A 7,569-nucleotide genomic window follows, 5' to 3' on the forward strand; every position below is an offset into this window, starting at 1 on the left:
GAATGGTAATTGCAATAGCAGTAGTAGTAGACTTCCATGATAGAATATTAAGTTTGTTGGAAAGCTCATCATTTCCACATTCCCTTGTTCAACGTCTTCTTCACTTTCTTTCCCTTTTATGTGTGTGTTAGTGTGGGAGAACAGGGTCCTTGTCTTTTTGGATCTTGATTTAAACACAGCCTTAAAGTTGCATAGTTGTGAAAGGCCAGCTGCACTGCCTGGTTACGCTAACACTATGTGCTCTATATGCAAGCTCCTGCACAAAGCTCAGACTGTGTTCCAGCTTCTTTTTTCCCTGTGTGGGGACTAGCCTGCAGGCTTGAGCTATCACCAACTGATGCCTGTGAGAAGCAAAAGGAAAAAGAAAAACGTGAACTAAATCCAAAGGCTATATTATGAGGAAATTCATGCAGCACTGACCTATTAGGTCAACTTTTCAAGTTTGTTTTGGTTTTCTCTTGTGGCCAGCGTATCAAAGACATAGGTTTAGAAATCCTCACTGCAGAAGCTTTTTTTTTTTTTTTTTTTTTAAACAAACTCAAAAAGGTTAACGGTTGATTCTTTGTTAATATGTAAGTGTCTCCATGAATGAGAAATAGAGGGGGAGAGGGGGGAAGATCAGCATAAACAAACAATAATTTAAACTGATATCCTGTAGAATATCCCCACAGTATTAAGTAACAAGTGATTCTGTATAGTGCATGTATGAAACCATCATGCTCAAACTTATCTGACATACAGTATAACTACAGGGTTACAGACTCAGAGTTATATGTGAAAGGATATATTAATGGTACAGTGATTATTTAAAGCTTCTTTGGAATTTGCTGTTGCTGTTTCTGAAATCCCTCACTATGTATTATACTGTAGATTGCACAATGGTGGAAGAGGTATTTACATCCTCTACTTAAATAAAAGTAGTACAACAATAAAAAAGTACTCCATTACTAGAAGGGCAAGATCAAAGTCAAAATCCTACTCAAGTTAAAGTATTATGATGAGAAATATCTTAAAAGTATCAGAAAAAAAGGGACTCATAATGCAGAAAAATGCTAATGGTGAGTTATATATCAGGGGAGGCAGGAGCCAATTAACAGCAGCTTACTGTTGAAGCTGCTCGAGATGGAGCTAATTTAAACAACCTGACATATATATAGTAGTAAACTAGCTAGTTTAGTTCAGTGTTTCCCAAACTAGAGGGGTTTGACCCCTCCTCAGGTTAAGTGAACTGCAACATGGACTTGAAGTGCATTTTCAGGGGCTTTATAGAAGACTGAGGCATTTTACTCTGCACTGAACTGGCTCTATCTCTTGACAAACCTGCCTAAGACAATATTTAACATATGAGTAATTACACGCCTTTCCCTATCTAGAGGTCAGTCATATTAAACAACTCCAAGTGTGCTTCTGGGAAGGAATCTTTTTATAGGAATTGGTCATTACTGAGATACTAAACAGGGAAGATGGGAGTGTGTGAGGGAAAACTGCTCATGTCGATCTCTGACATGCTTTCTGATATAAGAGATATTCTTACTCCCTCGCTCCATCCGCTCAGCTGACTGAGTGGACAATAAGAGTCAGGTGGCCAAATTGCAGCAACAGCTGATCACTATTTATTATTCAAGCAAGAGGGTGTCAGAGCAGAAGTACAGACAGCATAACACACACAACTACAGCCAAAAACAAACAACTCACTCTTCACTTTTCATCACGTTCTCTCATCCCAGACAGAGACAGTCTAACACACACACACACACACACACACACACACACACACACACACACACACACACACACACACACACAGATATCTAATGCTTTTATTATGATTACTGTACAGAGACTTCCTCTCTCTCCCTTTATGTTCTCTAAAGCGGTCAGTCAGGAGATGCAGTAAGTAGGTGACATGCTGAAAGAGGAAGAGTGTCTTTTATGGATTCATCTCCTGGTTCAAACTGTACCTGCATCAGCAAACTATGATTTTTTTTACTTTTCTCTCAGGTTAGATCTCTCTCACTGTTGGTGTCTCACACACATTATCAGCATTACTGCCTCCTCTCCTTTCTCCTCTGGACCTGTAAATCTTTTTTACCTTCTTTATCATGGTCTCTCTCTTGTTCTGACTCTGGTGTACCTTCCCACCCCCGAATCCATCCATCTGGACATGTGTGCTAATGCTGTCATTGTATCAGGGCAGGCAGAAGCCTATTAGATAGAGCTGGGTGGTAGTAAGGATCAATATTGATCCATAGGGTTAGTCTAATGGATGCTGAGAGTAGCAGTGATTCCCCTTTGTCTGCTCAAAGATCCCATCACCCTTAACTCCTCACACATGCGCACACTCTCTCTCAACCACACACACAGACACACACGTACGTGCACACACACACACACGCACACACGCACGCACGCACGCACGCACACACGCACACACACACACAATCAAAGAAGACACTGCTTTCTGTTCTGTCTCACTTTGCTGATGCAGCTGCTGTGCTGAGTGAGCACTTTACAGCTTCCCATTTTCTCCATGTATACTGTGTGTGAATGTGTGTGTGTGTGTGTCTGTGTGTGCGTGTGTGTGTGTGTACCTATGTAAACAGTATCCACGTAAACATATAAGGGCCTGTTCATTCTCTGCTGTATCTATATGTATTACACTTTTATCAAGCATTCCATGCTATTAAGCCAAGTTTGCACAGCTTTCCTTGTTAGGACGTTGCATTGACTTCCACTCATTGTGGACAGCCTAACCCCAACCTTAAACAGGACCTCCACAATGATGTTTTGCCTCATCAGGACCAGGCTTTGGTCCCCATGTAGACTACTAAAACATGTTTCTATGGTACCACGCCTAGTTTGGTGTTAACTGAGACTAGCACAGAAACCTATTTAGGTTTTGCCATCACAAATTGAAGCGGGTAACAGTGTCCTATCATCTCAGTTTTCATCTTGGCTCAACACCTGCTGAGATTTTCAGCACTCAGGCCGTTGTATCAGCAACTATTCAATGTCACAGGGTTTGCTGGCGAGCACCAAAATTAAAGTCGTGACAGCATTCACAATCACTACATCCATCATTCAGGCCTTTTTTTTTTTTTTTTTTTTACAGCACTTTTGACTGTTGTGTGTCCCACAATTTTTGTAACTTTCCAAGACTGACAGACTGTGTGGAGGTGAGGATGTAAACAGGGTTTTAAACTCTTTCTCGAGCTCTCTTTTTTCACTGGTGATGTGTAAAAACAAGCTCAACATTACAAATGTTTTCAACTGTTATTATCAAATGTACATAGTTTTCACCCTAGCCTCGCGGCCTTCTGGAGCAGCTATAAACACTGCTGATTTACAATATGGTCAGAGCCGCTAAAGAAGCCTCAAACTGCAAGCTTCAAGCAGAGATGAGGGGGCTACAAAACTCCATTAAACTCATTTCTTTCTAACTCCACATCCATCGATTTTTGTGACTTGTAGTCTTCAGCCCCAACCAATGTGATGCACCAGATTTTACACAGCTCCCCTCGAGCAAAAACAGGGTTTACATAACTGTTTTTTTTAAATATATATACGCAGTTGTACTGCCCAGGACCTTAAGCATAGCTTAGCATATTTTGATGTGTGAAATTGGTGGAGTTCCCCTATAAAATGTTGAATTGGTCACTTCCTGCATGCCAATATAAATCACATGCTCATTGGCTTAGCTCATTGTGTTCTTAATACACAAACCGATATACACAAACACTATAGTAATTATGCTTTAATACATGTATTTAACACATGAATTATATAACAAACAAACCATCCTCATACATAGTTTTACATCGAACAACCACTCCACCTGTTATCTCAGCCTGGTCAGTGCAACAGGGGTGGCTTACAAGGAATGCGTAAGGGCAGTGTGTGTGTTTTAGATTAGAGATGGAAACTCATTCTGTGTGCAGTCACCTTGGTCAAGCCCCTGGGCCCTTTAGGTTCCCAGGAAACATGCAGTGAGAAGTCCCTTCCTCTCTCTGACCACTTCAGCTGTCTCCTGGTGTCATGTGGCCACTATGTTATGTTACGTTATGATTACATAAATGTTTCTTTTCTGACCTAAAGCACTTACGTTGTTGTCAATTAATTTCAACGAACAATGGAACAAGGTTACAACCAAACTCTGAAAGAACAGGGTACACTTCTTCAAATGTTCAGCTTTTTTTACCTGAAGATTATATGGGAGATATAGGTGCTTTTAGTGGCAGCTGGAGCTACAGGAAACACATTTCACACCACCTACTTTATTTTAATCAATATATTAAGACAGAAAGCACTTTGGCTGTTCTATTTTCATTAAACATACGCATACTGAAACTGCATTTGTGCCCTTGTAATAAAATTCCAGCTGTAAATTGTTTCAGCCCCAGCCAGCACGGCTGCAGAGGAGTGTCCACTGGGGAGAGATGACCTTCACTGTGCCTCTGGTGACAGAGCTAAATCAAAGCTGCTGCTTGTTTAAGACAGCCACTGTACACTGGCTGTATGGCCCCTGGTGAATTATTTATACATGAAATGAAATGACCTCTGATACCCTGAAGGCAGCACGGGTAGGGCAAGGACACAACAGACGAGAGCAGAAGGTATAGGGGGTAGGCAGAGAGAAAGTTGCAGTCGGGAAGGAAGATAGAAGCAGATGGAGAGATAGAAACTGATAGCTCAGCTCTCAGGAGGAGCCTGCAGGGGTTCATGGTCTTTCCCAACCTGTTTGAGCGGCAACTCGCTCTCCCTCCCTCTGTATGGTTATGTGATCTTGAATGTCTGTCTTTGTGAGGACAGATATAACTTTTATTCCCAGAAAGAGAAGATGTTTTTGGAAAGTCAGGACATTTTAGCCATTTTACAGGAATGTTTGAGGGTTCAGATTAGTTAAGGTTAAAGTAAGGGATCAGATAGAGAATGCATTATGTAAATGGGGGACCTCACAGGCATAGAAGTGCAAATGTGCACGTGTGTGTCTGCTTGCAAGAGGCAGTAGCCTACTTACAAGCAGAGTAGTCAACTTTGATAACATCCACCTGAAAGCTATTCAAGCAGGATATTCTGTTATGCAACACACACACACACACAGAGAGAGAGAGAGAGAGTCAAATACAGACCAGTCCTGTTTCCTGCAAATTCCTTTCATACACAATTATGCATTAGTGAATAACGTTGAATGTCAGTGTTCAGCCAGTGCCAGTGCAGAAAGTTCATAAAGCTTAGTAAACGTAAGGTGACGTGTCAGGGTGATGGATGGGATGTAAGCATTTTGCCTTTGCCTTTGCCTCATACTAGTCAGTATTGAAATTTTTAATATTGTTGTATTCACCATGACCATGATTTTGGCCTTAGCCACGTGGTTTAAGTTGTTATATAATAAATATTTTAAGAATAACTGGGGTGCCTAGGGGACAAGACACAGATCATAAACCGTTGCACACCCAGTTTGCGTCTGGCTAGATACATTTGTTGTAAGTCATTCACCATCTCTCTCTCTCATGTCATTTCCTGTTATATTGACGCTGTCCAATAATAGCATTAAAAAAAAGACATGATGTATTTAAATATAGACAATATAAGGGCTCTGTTTTAGTACAGCAAAGGAAAAATAATCCAGGAAGCATTACATTTTGTCAGATTTGTATTTCTCAAAATAGTTGTATATGCACTGGGAGTTGAACAGCGATGGGCTGGGACAGATGTGTCTTTGCAGCTGCCTGCCAGTATCAGCATTGACTGTCACTGTATAGATTTAAAGTCGATCGAGGATTTGACACGTTTCAGAAGAATCTTGTCCCATCTTTGATTACCCATCCATCATTTCTACTACCTGTAAAACCTTCTGAATGACATGCCAGCTCAGCACAGCAGGTGGCTTGTCAGCTGGTTAACCTATAGCTGAATGGCAGGCTGAATACAAAGGTAGATCTTCTGTGGTTTACACGCACACACTCTGACTAAACCTGACGCAGGAATGTGTCACTACTGTTTGGCACCGAGTCAACACCACTGTTTTCAACTCTGTCATCATAAAAATTCTACAATTCCTTAAATTCCTACAATATCTACAATTCCTTCTCATGCCAACCATGAGGAGGATATGTAAATCTGTAGTGCAGGACGATATTATTATAGGCCAGTTGACAGAGGGACTGAGTGACAGGTATGACAGCTTGAAATACTACATTCTTCTCCAACTACGACTAACAACCCCCACCTTTCTCTCTCTCTATCTCACTCACACAAACACACACACACTCACATTTTGTGGGTTATAACTAAGGTAAAGAATACATATTCAGAATGTGGAAAAGTAAAGAACAAGCTAGCTTCAGGTGCAAAACCAACCTCAATGCACTCTCTCTTTGTCTCTCTCCATACACCCAACTTTGTATTGTACTTGAATTGAGTCTAGAGTAGCTATTCGACGCTGATGATCCTTCTGTGGCCGGTAGATGTGAAAAGTGCCTTTCTTAGCAGCCAACTGGAAATAGCAGCATGAAGCATCTGTCACCTACTGTCCAGCTGCTACAGGCACATGGACAGCAGTCACAGACCTACACAAACATACTACAAGGCTGTAAATGGTGGTCAGATTTTTTTTTTTTTTTCAAACTCCTGTGGGTTTGTTTGATTGAATTTGATTGGTTTTCTCAAAGTCTCACAAAATCCAACAAAGTGACAACTGATTTACACAGTTGCACAATAGCTGAGACGTGCCATTGGATTGTATAAAAGCTATAAAGAGAAAGGCTCCATAAATTAATTCCAGAAAAAGATTGAGATGAACTGGCACAAAACAAAAAAGTAAATGCATATCCTTATTAATGTGAATATTGTTTTACATCATCTATAGAGTGCTCTTTGTGTTCCTTTTGTCTTGGGCTGTCAACATTTGTTTAACTGTGGAGGGCTCTAAAGGGCTGTGGCAGATCGTCATCCCAGCTTTTCATGTCCAGTTACTTCAACAGAGAGGGAGAGGGGGAAAGGGAGAGAGGGGGATTTTTTTTTTGTATTCAGCCTAGTAATAAATAAGCATTTACAACTTATAAACACATTAACGGTTTCTGCATTTCTTCAGAATTACATGTTTTACCACCATAACCATGAACAAGAACATTGCAGACATTTTTCTCTTTACAGAAAACAATGATCATTTGTAAAATGACACTAGTGCTCCTATCCAGCGAGGCTCCATATGAATTACACCATTTGCAAAGATGGGCATTCTGTGTAAGGCTCAGTTTGTATATAAGACTTAAATTCCTGCTGGCGTTTTCAGAATGAGTCAGGCAGGCCTCATAAAAAAAGGAATCCTTCCAGCCTGGATACACAGCAGATACACATGTTAACATACCCAACCCCCAACACACACAACCAAATTTCAGCCTCATATTCCATGATGGTGTCTCTGTTGTTCACTGTTATTAGATATTAAATTGTGTGTGCACTTGCTTATAAAAGTATTTTGGGTCCAATAAAGAGAAACTGAAGTGAAGGTGATGGACAAAAGGACTGAGATGAGAAGTGTGGGTTAGATGAAGGGTGGGTGGGGGG

Source organism: Seriola lalandi, unplaced genomic scaffold (assembly GCF_002814215.2).
Source record: "Seriola lalandi dorsalis isolate HSWRI2012SDOR001 ecotype SW California unplaced genomic scaffold, Sedor1 jcf7180002054735, whole genome shotgun sequence".
NCBI classification, from domain to species: Eukaryota; Metazoa; Chordata; class Actinopteri; order Carangiformes; family Carangidae; genus Seriola; species Seriola lalandi.